This window comes from Tachypleus tridentatus, chromosome 9 (assembly GCF_004210375.1).
Source record: "Tachypleus tridentatus isolate NWPU-2018 chromosome 9, ASM421037v1, whole genome shotgun sequence".
NCBI lineage: Eukaryota > Metazoa > Arthropoda > Merostomata > Xiphosura > Limulidae > Tachypleus > Tachypleus tridentatus.
The window spans coordinates 128,462,670-128,477,002 of record NC_134833.1 but is presented as its reverse complement, the minus strand read 5'-3'; the positions used below and the strand labels follow the sequence as shown (position 1 = coordinate 128,477,002).

Here is a 14,333-nt window from a genome sequence, read left to right as displayed (position 1 = left end):
AACTTTCTCAGTACACCCAAACGTTTTGGCTCTTTCGGTGGAGAATAAAGCACCTGAATCGAAAAAAAAAAAAGTTTGAAAGGTCTCTGCCCCACCAGTGGGTTGAAAGGCACGACTCAGTCATTGTCTTTCTAGAATTAATCCATGCAGCTGAGACCATATCAGGTTGGCAAGACAAAGATTCTGCCACGCAAGCCAATCAATTGTTGTGTTCTATAACACAGCCAGAATTCATCATCACTCTACTTACCATTGCTAAATTGTTTTCCTTTAGTTTACCTCTGTGCAACTTACTGCAGCAACAGAACATTGATTTAGGTGCTGCGATGCATCACGCAGAAATAGTGGAAGATTTAATCCGTTCAGTCAGAAGTAATACTGTGAATGAATTTAACAACATTTAATATGAAGCTCAAACTTTGTGCAGTGAGCTTCAAATTGACATCATAATGCCAAGGCAGGCTAAAAGACAAATGTACCGTGCTAACCGACAAACCACTAGCCCTGAGGAGTACTTACGTATTGTTGTATTTGTACCATTTGTTGATCACTTTCTTTCACAAATATGTGCCTGTCACAAAACGCTCCTTACATACTTCGTTTCTATTACCATCAGGATCTACCACAGAACGGTCAGAACCTACAGCACAACAATGTGACCAAATTAAAGAGTTGGTCAATATATACAAGGCTGACACTGACAGCACTTCACTAGCTGCAGTAGGTGAACTTAGGGTTTGGTACAAATCACTTGCGAACAGACCAAAAAATGTCATAGATGCATATGCAATGTAGAAATGTTCCCAGTCATTTCTAGACTGTTGAAATATTTGCCACGCTGCCTGTGTCAACGAGCTCAGTGGAGCGTTCGTTTTCAACTCTCAGAGGACTTAAAACGTATTTGAGAAATACCACCACTGAAGATCGATTGAATGGCCTGGCCTCATTATACATTCATCGTGATATTAAAGTTGAACCAAACTGTGTTATGAATGTCCTGGCAAGAACGAACACGCATTTGAGCCTTTCATAGATGTTCGATTGTGTTTCTCTAGTTCTGACAAAACTTGCTGTATTAAAAGTGTTCAATCAGAAATTTGCATTTGACCACTTGTTGTGTGTGAAATTATCTGTCATGCAATCACGGATCTTTATGAAACTTCACAGGTAGCAACTGAACTTGTCTAAAAAGTTTAAGTTCATCGGGGGTAACCCCCCATTGGCTACACCCCTGACCTTTAGAATCAAGTGCAAATATTAATATGAACCGTAAACTATCATCATGTAAACCGTGTCTTAATTATGCCACGCACAATACTTACAATGAAAAAATTCGATCAGGGCATCTAAGAAGGAACATTTTTCACAGCACTGGAAAAAAAAATGACTTGATAAGGTTTTATTTACTTAGCTGCGCGCGTTCTTAATATTGAAAGCAAAATATTAATTGAAAAATGGAAAACCAGGCAACCATTCCAAATAAGTATTTATTTTCACGGCTTATTGTAATAAAATATTTCAGTTATTTATTCAAATAAGACGCCATAACAGCACATAAATTAACCCCTTCAATTATCTTTCGCTGTTAATAAGTTAATATTTAACGTACAAGCAGAAGAGCCGGGAAATTATTAGTATCTTTATTGCAACAATACTTCTTTAAATAGAGGATTTCTAGAATAATACGGAAGATTTCTAATCGCAGACGCCGAAATATAGACTTTCGCTTGCCTTAGGCTTAACTGATGTTAAGCCTTTATTAAATACGGTCTATATTCGATAGAGAGAGAAATCAACTGCAAGTTGTTCACGTTTTCAGTTTAATTAGGGCTACACTTTACCGTACGTAATATTACTAACAAATAAACTTACAATGTTATTCTACGACGTTAGACCTTTTTAAAAACTGATAAACTTTTCATACGTTGTTCTACAAGATGTCTAAAGTATATTTACACTCGCCTTCTCTGGGTAAGAAGTACGCGTGCATTTTCAGAACGGACAAAACTGTGTACTTCGATAAAATTTTAAAAAACGTCTGGTAAATGTCTTTAATGGAATTAAATATAAGTGGCTAAAAGATAGAAACAGTTTCACATAAATTATACAACTAGCGCTTTTTTAAAATGAATTTTAAACTTTTTTCGAATAAATTCAATTACGCACTTTTTACTTTACATCTTTTCAATATAAAAATAAATTACTACTCATCACCATATAAAATAAACATTCGTAAAACATACTTCAGACCGGTAAATAAAAGCTTAATATTTACAGGTCCATGCACAAGTTTTCTTTGTTGTTGTTTTTTTTATTGTATGTTTCAGGTCATAACTTACTGTAAAATCTAAACATCTTATTCGGACCTTGGCCAATATCAACCGTTTTTTTAGTTATTTTCTATTTTGTGACTCTAAACCTTTATTTCTTAATGCTGACGAAAGAGATGGTATCTTATTTTGTGTCGTTTTCAATAAGATATCAACTTTCTTATCCTCGTTAATAACTCACACCGGTTTTTCATTACTAATGTTTAACTAGATGGACCTAAAGCAAACCACATGAACAAAAATAGTTTTATCAACACCAACCTTTATAAAGCTTGAATTGGCTATAAGTCTGTGGGATGTAAGAATAAGAAAGGGAAATGCTTTTATAAGTGTTAGGAACTTTGTAACGTTAAAGTTACAAGATAAGAAGGCTTAAAATTATTTGTTCTACATAGGTGAGGACATGTGTACATGTGATTAACAATTATCACTCTCTCAAACTTTCAGTTCCCTGAGATCTATGCTACTATATTCCTGTCTTTGTTGTTAGAAACTTAATAAATAGCCATAGTTCATACGTGATTCAAAGTCGGTGCTATATTTGTTCAAAAAAATCGATATTGTCTCATCCTGGCTGATATCTTTGCAATTCGAACCTTCCAAACTATTCTATACCGCCCTTAACTGTTGATATGTCTAACTTTCGTGTCTTACCCTAATCACATAACCTCCTTCCTCCAACATCTCAGTAGTTTACACCCTCATAAATATTTTACTAAAGGAAAAGAAGAAAATTTAGGTGTTTACTTTTTTCAAATATCAATGATTCTCTTACTGATGTTCAACACAATGTAAATCCACCCATTTCGACTGTTCTTTTCGCTGGGCGTTTTTCGTTATCTTCCAATGCTAAAAGCTGATACACCCTCCCAGCATGAAGTCTCGTTATTAAAGCAATATGTTTTTGGTTTAGACTATCCGGATTCCCAAAATACCTCCTTGATAAAGCGATTATTTCAGCATAAATCAGACAATTATCTTTTTCCTCATCTATGAAAAAAAATTTCTCTTTGTCTTTCAAGATCCGCCTCTCACAGACAAACGAGACGAAAGTAAAACTTCCCACTGTTACAGATGAAATTCTGAATGTTTACATTAAATTTATTTACAAACTTTATAAAAATTCCAGTTATTAATTATTAGTACCTACTGCTTCCGAGATTCTTGTCGTTATTTGTAACGATTCTGAGTCCACCTTTATTGAAGAAATGGGGGCATTCTATAAATCTATATTTTCTAAAACTAATATATCACGCTTGACAGTTTTTCAACACTAATTATCTAGCCAAAACACTGACCTCAACGACGTTAAAACTTCAACTCCTGTAAAGATTAAAAAAAAAAATACTGGTCCTTGATTCCAAACAAAAAAGTGTTGATTCTATTTTATTTTAAAGATTTTTTTACGCTGGAATTGAATATTTAGCTGGCGATATTATTTTAATTATTTACGTAAACAAGTTTTTTTAAATTTATTTGCTAATCTTTCTTTGATTTGAAACTTAAAATTACTTTTAAGTACTTTCTAATCGATTATTTTTTCAATTTGTACATCCAATTAAACGATTTGGAAATACAACCTCAAATATACAAAGTTGTTATTTCAGACTGATGAGACGTTGTTCACGACACTAAATATGCAACCTAAAAAAAAGGTTGAATAAACTTGGACGCTGACCCGGAAATGCTGTGTTCTTTGTCTTAAAATGAAGATACAACAATTACATAAGCAAAACACTAATACTATTTACAGATCATGAATAAAATAGTCCAAAAGTTTTGTAACCTTATTTTCACACTGTGGAAAAGTTTATAAATATAACGAACGGCCTGTACTTGATTATGAATTATGCGCTTTTATTTTTCGAAAATAAAACTACTTAAATAGCATTACAATTACCATAAAGAAACAAACCAATACTTGTTAAATGCTGACATCAATCATATTGTTAAAATAAATATTGTGTATTTTCTTTTTTAGCCACCATGTGCTGATTAGCACCAGCTTGGTGTGTTGATTCTATATTTAAAACAATGGTGTGTTCATTGTATCCACAGGTTCTTTAAATGACACATATCAGGAAGTTATAAAAATAAAACCTTAAATGTTTAGAATATTTGCTTTAAAAACTGTCGAACTTTTACATGTCATTTACAAATGAAATTACTGTACTTTGATTGAGCAATAATTTGTTCGTAAAAATTTATTACCATCCCTACCATCTTACCCAAGTCTGCAAACAGACATTAGGTGTAAAATACATACGGTAGATATTTATAGTGAAATATTTGCAATTTTGTCTGTATGGTCATTCTCATGTAATTTTGACATTCTCTATATTAAATATTGGGCAAATGACCATATCCACAAACATCCTTCTCATTCATAAAATACAATTTATTAAAGTTACTGTTATTAAGATATATCGTTATTATTTTTACAATATCATAAATTCAATGAATTAACCAGTTCTTAGATACAGCAACATTAATAGCGTCATTTGCATTCTTATGCTTGATCAAAATATTTAGTTCTTTTAAGAAAAAAAAGATCAAAACTTTGTCATACACGTGTCGTTAATAACATTACAATTTTTGAATATTTTCATAAAATAACATTTAATTACTTACAGCTACCTTCTAACGACCATTAGTAAACATTCTATTATCATCTCCAAAAATATTTTGCTTAGAAATTTCTTCACTAGATTTTACTACTTCTATTAACAGATCATTTTTTTAAAAAAAGAACTTTTCTGTTATTACTGTTGGCAAGAAATTTAAACACCACAAATTATTTATCCTCAGAAATGACTGAATGCTTGCTAAAATCATCTAGATTATATTAGTAATTCTTCATATTTGATTAAAGGTTATATTTTAAATGCTATCAGCAAACATAGACACTGTTGATTCTACAGAAGGATTCAAATAAACATGGAAACCGTTGACTGATCCCACATAGGAATTACTCCCTTTCTTTCTGTTTGTCTTTTCTTGAAGGATGTTGACATCATGGCTGACGTATGTACTTACGAATGATATGAACAGTTATAAACTTTTAACTCGATCCCAAATAACATTAATTGCATAAATAATATATTTTTAATATATCCATGTTTTAAAGTTGTCTCTCGCTTTAATCTTAAGTTTTAAGGCAACAACAAAAGGTTTAAGTCGAAAATGAAGACGTTTTACCATGTAAAACAAATATTTCACGTACAAAATATTTTTTCACAGTAAAGTTGGTTGAAAGTTTTTCAATATTTATTTGTTTATATCACGCACAAACGGCACCTAAGAAACAAAACTAACGCTTTCATGTGTTTACTGTTTAGTGTAAAACTACATAAATGGGCTATCCGTGCTGTGCCCATCATGTTACAAGTTCTCAAATTTGGAGATAGGTAGATACCCAATTTCATGAGAAGGCATCCTGCTTTATATATATATATATATATATATATATTTTTTTTTTTTTTTGAGTACTGTAATCATTAAATATACTATAATATCAAGACCTGTAGCTTGGTAGAACACAAACTGTTATTTATCCAGGTTTTCGTACTATAATGTCTCCCCCATGAAGCAATGGTAGGTTTAAGGGCTTTCAACGCTAAAATCTGATGCTCGATTCCCTGCAGCAAACAGAACGAAGGTAGCCTATTTTGTAGCTTTACGCTAAAAAACAACATGTAATAATTAATAATGTATTAATTTAAGCACATTTTCTGTGCGGATCGTCTATTAATTTTAGTTATGCTATTCGCGTACTTTTGTACGAAAAGCTTTCAATGTTCTCTTTACTTCTTTGATAAAACACCTGAAATAGTTAATCGTCCTATGAATGCTAGTGAGTATACAACCTATGTAGTAGCTCACATCTTACACACCTCTTAAGGAAACAAAAGCTAGTCTTGAACTAAGTACCATGATTGTAATCAAGAAACGGTTTGAGGGTAAAAAAAGTTTCCATTACCTTCATGTATACTATTGATCACCGGCTCAGTTTTTAGGTCATTGAGTAAGAAGTGCTTTGAATATATTTATTACGAGAAAAATAATGGCGCTATCCACAGGAATATAAAAAAACTTAAGTGGGTCGTCGGTTCATGGGGAAGTAAAGCAACGTGCCACACGTTTTACTTGATCACGTTTTCTTGCTCAAAATAGCCATTTTTTGTGTGTTTCCAGATAACGTTTATATAACCTGTTTTCTGAAAGACTGGAAAAATATAATTGCACTGGCTCTTTCCGATTTAAAAACCATCTACGGTAATCTGCAATCTTGTTATTCTTGGACATTGCGCCTTATTGTGTTATGATGGCGTTTCGGAACACTCGCATGTTTCTTCTTGAGATCGATGAGATGGTTATAGACCGTTCTGTGAAGCTAGAACGAGTTCTGAAGAAAAACAAGTGTCTTGCAACATCTTCTTAACGTAACATTAAGGTCACGATGTCCTTTAGTAAAAACCTGCAGATAATAATCCTCTGTCTACCATCTGTCAAACATCATTAACAATAACGTTTCTTTCGAAGAAATGAGAAACAAGTAATGCCATTAAAAATACAAATTAATCTAAATACATTACCGACACCACTTAGCGTAAAAATACGCACAGGTCATTATCTGCAGTGTACACAGTTCACGTGATGAACTTGCAGTTTACAAGAATAAAATGCATTTGAACTTTTATGACTACAATCAGTTTTATACTGCGTAAATTATTTATAGTAATTCACTAAACCATAACTCCACACATTCACATCCAAGATTATTAAAACGCGTTATTGTCATATTTAGAAAACTATTAAAGTAGGTGGTGAATTTTGTTAGCCACCATTTCTTTTTCTGGTGACATTGCATACGTTTATTTTGTTAAATGTCCAGTGTTACAATACACATCAACATGAGAAATTATTTGCAACAACAGACAATGATGTTGGTAGGACGTGTCTAACAAGTTAGTTCTACCTTATCTTTACTATTCAAATATGTTTCGAGAATTATCGAAGCAATTTAAGATCTCCGAGAAACACCTATAATGGGGTATTTCGTACACAATATGTGTTGTTTGAAGTTAAACACAGCAACACAATGGGTTATCTGTGCTCTGCCCACTATGGGTATCGAATCCAGGGTTTTAGCATTGTAAGTTAACAGACATACCTTCGTGACACTGGCGGGTAATGCACTATGTATCGTATACGTAGATATTATTAAATCTACACGGTTACATAAAACATGCAGACACATTTGAAGTGTTCTTTGCTCTAGACAATCATATTAAGTTCACTAACTCATATTTATCACCACGTGCCGTCACGTCCTATATATGGAATTAGTAGTCCTTAACATTTCAGGAAAATGCACAAAATAATTATTCTCGTCACTTTTAATCGAAACAACAAAACATGAAGAATTAAACCAAATCCCGAAGCGATACACTCGAACACTTGAATAAATCTACCAAACAGGTCCAACCCAGGAAAGCTTAGCGTTTCTGACACCTGTATGTGCTAGGAAAAACCGAGTTGCACTTTGGTCAATGTGTCTTAGCCAATAAAATTCTAAGTTCCGTCGAAATTAGTTCACCGATTTTCAAGGTATTCTCAAATTATTGACTGAATGCGGACAGTATTCATCAGATTAATTTCGCGCTATCATTCGTGGCTTGTTCTAATAAGATTGTACCCCACAGTAGGCCATTTCTGGAAACGAACAGGGAGGAACCTATAAAATTATTGCACACAAACCTAACAGTTATACAAGTGAACTAAAACGTCAGTCTAAATATTAAACTATTCTTTTCTCTATTATTGAAGCGTGAAAATAAATATTCAGAAGGTTGAAACGCTTTACATCCCAGTAATTAGACCCATCCATCCGCCAATGCAAGATGGACAGTATTGCAGTCATGGTAATACTGCAAACACAAGTAACCAGATGAGTTCAAAGCAGCAGGTGACAAACTTCATCGACAGATTCACCATTATTTAATCCCATACTCAGTGAGATTCTTTCCAACCTAACTTCGTATTCTGTGATTAGTTCTTCGTGTTAACATTATTCGAGGCCAAGGTGGAGGTTTATAATATAACCTATAAGAAATTAAGATTCTTTTTTATTTAGCGATCACGATTTTAAAGGCACGATAATAATCATAATACAAATTTGAATATAGTTTTGAGGTTAATGGCGTATTAATGCCAATACTAAATATTTTTAAAACGTTATTGCCAGAACCATAGCATAACTGTTTAATTATTTTGGTAAAGAAAACGATTACGTGTTGTATGAAAAATATTTCTATATCAGTTGAATTGGTACTGTTAAAATGAAAACTTGTACACGAAATACAAAATTAATACCACATGAACAGATACAGATATTAAGGTATTTATATATGTGTTCCTAATTACTGAATACCATATTTTTCTTTGTAATTTGTAAGGAAGTAGGTATTAAGCCTAATCATTTAGGTGGTTGGTTTGACTTGCAAGAAACAATCATGTTATTTTGACCAATAAGGATATCGAAACGTCATCCACTATCAACAAGCCAACATTTCAACCCACAGAAAAACTCCAGTTCTACCACGTGCACAATTTCAACAGACAGAAACATTACACCTTACTCATCAAAATTACATAGTGAAAACCAGAATGCAACCACAGTTATGACATAAGGATACTGATAACATGAAACCCACAAGAAAATGAGATTATAGATAAGAAATGTTCAAAGTTTAGCTCCGATCATCGGTGATGTCACAGATAAATGACTGTTATCAACTCAGTAATCTACCATCATTGGTGTTTCAACCAATCAACGTCTATCTGTGTTCTTGTGTTCACTTGTCATACATTTAAAGCAACAGGTATATTTTTCACTGAGTAATACAGGTACGCAATTTTTCTTTATCACAAATTGATGTTCTACAGTTAAAAGAAATATCATGACTCGGCCCTCTGATGTAAAAGGTCATCGTAACTGTGGTCATTCAACATTTTAGTAAATCATCAACTAGAACAGTCACGATTATTTAGATTGTTTCAAACAATATACATGTACAACACAGTAAAACAAGATCAAATATTACTTGTCATAAAGTAAACACGAGTAACACATGACATGAGCTAATAATTACCCAAGTGCCTTTTATTTATATAACTATAAACACTGACGTTTCTTCCGAAACACAAACTAACCAACGTTATAATACGTGATACAAACAAGTTTTCAACCGAACCGGCTTCTCGGCCACGTGGAACATTTACCATGGACCCGTTCGTCTGGTTTTTACTTGTTTGCAAGATTTCTTCTCACGAATCAAATGTACTAAAAATCTTTCGTCTAATACATCCAGTAACGTATTACTGTAAATTTAAGAAAGTTAAAGGGCGAATAACCACAGTGTGGGTAGGTGGGGATTTAAATTGAAGTATGCTCGTTCTAAAGTCCGAAACTTTACTTTAAATGTGAAAAAAAATTCTAACAAATACCGGGCACTATAATATTGCAATGTATAATGGCACTCGTCTGAATAAAGGAATATAAAATATACACATAAATGTATATTAGTGATTTACTTTCGCTGTTTAACGTTATTTTTTGTCCAATGAGAAGGCTTCTTATGCCCGTACATTTTGTCCTGTGATTTTTAATATGTTATAAAACTTAACTACAACATCTGGTAGAGCCACTGAATTTTTGAGTAGGTACATTCGTATTCAACCTATTAATTCTGTTTGTAAACAGCACATCTACATCTGTACTTAATAAAATTGGTTGTACTATTTCATACAGTATGAAACAATCTGTTACGTTACTTTAACACATACACGTGTTTAATATTTCAAGGTGTGCGAACCTATTTCTTACGTTTTCCAAAGCTGTTGTTATTCATCAAAATAATGCCAACACCTAAAGCATGTTAAGGTTTTAAACGTAAATCACATTTGCCGTAGTCAGTATATTTACAGTCTGTTAGCTTATTATGCCAATCTAAAGATTTAAAAGACAAAACCACTTTAAACAATAGGTCACGCAAGGAGAAAATAAATAACATATAAAAATACCTTCAGTTGCCACCTTTTTACAGCTTTGTGGAGAAGTATCCTACAATAATCACAACAAAAGCTTGAGACGACCAGTAAGCTTTGTGTTAACGTTAGCCAAAGTTTCGCTCTCTGACGTAGTTTCCTTGACTTACAATACCTACGTTACACCGGGAACAAGGCACCAGCTATTTGATAGTTGTGACTCACGAGACAAGCCGTCAGGAACACCCTAGAAGCGATTTTTTATTTTTATTTTTCCCCCCCATGGCAGACGGCATGCCTCACTTGCATGGTTATAAGGTTCATGACAGGCATAGAGTAAACTAGTAGCAAGACTACTTATTTATTCTGGTCAAGCTAATGTAGAATTAAGACAGTTTCGCAACAGCGTCTATATACGAAAAGTCGTCCAACTTGTCTTATTCTAATGTAATATCTATTCATGGAAATTCGGCCTACAGGGTCAAGACAGGTGCTGCCAAACGTCCTGCTAATAAATGTGAGCGGAATTTAAACGTACATATAGGTGTGTCAACTTAAAAAAACAACAAAAAAACTCTCTCATGCAATAAACATATGTTTACTGCTTACATGAATTTTGTGTTTTTAAATACATACCAATTATTCGAAAACCTTAAGCTCTAGATTAACACAAGGTAAAAACAACTAATTAGGCTTCAGGGTAAAAAATGTAACACTTAATACTATAACGGTGCATGGATATATATTCATATGTAAATATTAACTATGTAGACCTAAATATCCACAGTTACACCTGTATAAAATATTACTACTGTTCAAACAATACCTCTGTTTACTACTCACATATAAGCATAAAATCAACTAATATTTACACTTAACCGATAACATAGGAGTATAAATCACAAACAAAACAAAATTCAATATTTACCTTATAAATATGGATGATGCACCCAAAAGGTCACAGCATTTATGTTAACTACTGGGATCTGAGTAGCCAAAGGCCATATAACTACTAAGTTCTTTGGACCAAAGGGCCACAATCTACATAAATATTGAATTGTGCATACCAAAAGGCCACATACCTTGTGTAAATATTGAATTCTCTATGCCAAAAGGCATCATACCTTATGTAAATATTGAGTTCTGTATACAAAGAGACCAGCTAAGTTATGTGACAGTACAGCCTCACTACCAAAATACCATATAACTTATTCAAATCTATAGCCTAGATGGTTGATATGGGTATTGAAAATTTGTATTTAAAAACACAATACAGGTAGGAATGTTTCAACCTACTTAGGTCAACACCAGGTAAAAACGGCTTTCATTCTTACTTGATTATCTAAGCAGGTTACAATCTTCTATTACTTTTAATATTCCTATAAGCCATCTGTGCTATAGATTTAATTCAAGTGAGTTCCCTGGCATCATAATAGAACAATATTTAGGGACTATTGGTCCATCTAGGCTGTCCTATGCTCTAAAACTAATAAATAAGATCTCAATGCCACTTCTTATCATCCATATAATTATCAGGCTCTCTCTTAGACTCACTTCAACTTCCTTCACAACTTCCAAAGGCCAATCATCCTGTTAAAAAAATAAAAATGTCTTAACTGAAGATGACTCTTACCATGAAAAAACTTGTATTTGTGTCCCCCTTGTCCTACCATTCTCGTTAATAAGTATGAAAAAAGATGATGCATCAGCATGATTAATCCCCTTAACAATTTTAAGTACCTCATTCAGGTCCCCTCTAACTTGTCTTTTTAAAAAGAAAATTTCAGAGATCTTAATCTTTCCTGATACAACAACTCATCCATCTCAGGCACCCTTCTAGAAGCTCTCCTCTAAGCCGTTTTCCTGTGAACTTATTTAAATGTATTTTGATTATGAAAAGACTTGCAGTTTATGTAACTGTCAAATTATGACTGCCAAAAAACTGTAGCTCTGGAACTCTGGCTATCAAAATGCAATATAACTTGTGTAACTACAGAGTAATAATCAAAAGTCTGTATACTTCTGTATTTGTGAAATTCTGAATACCAAAAGATTAAGCTGTAATTAAAGACTATTCTGAAAGAGTGATTGAATGAATAATATAAATTGATTAAAAGTTATTGGTGCTCAAGATTTTTTGTTAGTTTTATAAAGAACTTGGAAAAAAACGTAATTTTCCAGAAATTTGCATTCCACTGAAAACCTTTTCCAATGTGGATGATATATGGGTAAATCAAGACAAGAGGCTTAAAAACATAACTGTCAAGCTTTCAAGGTAACTAACTTAATAGTGAAGTGAGCAATATTACGATGATTTGACATAAATAAACCAAAAGTTACATAAATTCTGGTTATGGCTAAGAGACAGCTATAAAATCTGTTAGTACACAACAGAAATGCCTGAGGGCTACAACTTTTAGGTCTTACAAAACATGACAAACATTAGTGCTTTGAACAATATTGTTTGGAATGTTGTAAAAAAAAATTACATGAATGATATTTTTTGAAAACTTAGTATCTGATATGCTTAGAAACAGAGTGGAAAAAAATTTTACCTTTAAAATTTGTTTAATGATAACATATAAGAAATCTTAAATTTTGTTTGGGGAAAAATAGTATTTTGAAAAAATCATAATTAGAGGACAGAGTTTCAAATAGTTGCGTTTGTTTTACTTGCAGCTTAAAGGTAATAAAATCTAATTTTGAAATGTTTTAAAGACCTGGATGAATAATCTGTTGATAGACTGATCAAGTTGTTAAAAAGTTTGAATGTTAGAGGCAGTATCAGTTCTGGAAACCAACACCCATGTCTTTGTCATGTGTGTGACTTGTACCCTACAAATATTAACTCACAGAACAGTGCTAGCTGATGCATCATGCAAGAATACTTTGTTTCTTATAAGTTCCCTTTCATTAGTTACATGATTGCCAAATTGACATTTAGATTGGTTTTAGAAGTTTTGTTGTTTGATATAAAGAATAATCACAACTGGCCAAAATATAGCAGCTTTTGCAATATTGTTCATTGGTTTTTTTTATGTTCTTAAGTACTTTTACTAACTAAAAGCTCAGGTCTCTTACATGTGACCACAAACTGCTCCATTAAATTTGATGAAAATCCAATGCATAGTACAAAACAGAAATTATTCACCATTGTAAATGGTGAGATTACATTCTGAAAACTAACTCACTGGCTAGTTAGTAAATATACTTTACTATAAAATACCACAAGGTACAATTTCACTACATTTAAAACACACATTTTTTTCATACAATATCTTTTAATCATAAACTGGCACTCCCCCTATTTATATCAACCATTTGAATATCAAAGAATTATGTTGTAAATCACCTATATATCCAAGTATATCCTGTAACATATTACCCATATAGAATTAAATAGCAACAGATACGTTAATCACCTATAAAACAAATATTATGCACGTAACTGAGTTAAATGTTTATATATATTTGTTGTAAGTTAAAGAATGAACTTTTTCTTTAGGCACTACAGCTGGATGTATCTAATTTAACTATTGCATGTGTACTTACACTGCAGGATATCTGTCAAAGGTTCTCACAAGCATCTCATTAAGCAATCTATTTTCTCTTTGTTACACCAATGTACTTCATAAAATTACAACCATCACTAATAAATGGAAGTCTGCAAGTGAGATATATAAACGACAGTTTTAAATGAACTGGCAGAACCCTAGTATCAGAATTAAGAAGCTCCTTTACCCACAATTCTTAATCACTTATTGTTCAGAATATGAAGTTTAACAAATTGTTCCAAAAACATGACATTTTTAAAACTAACATTCGATTGTCTATTATTAATTATTTACAACATATAAGCTAGTGAGGAATGACCCATTAGTTGATAACATAAAATTACATCATAGTAAGCCGAGTACCAACGTTAATTACAGTCCTTTTTTTGTGTTGGCTTAC

General features: G+C 32.6%; 1 protein-coding gene across 8 annotated transcripts in view; it reads right to left on the bottom strand.

Moving 5' to 3' along the window:
* Window positions 1–14,333, bottom strand: part of LOC143226342 (uncharacterized) — a 158,635-nt gene that overhangs the window by 55,094 nt on the left and 89,208 nt on the right. The window lies entirely within an intron of this gene.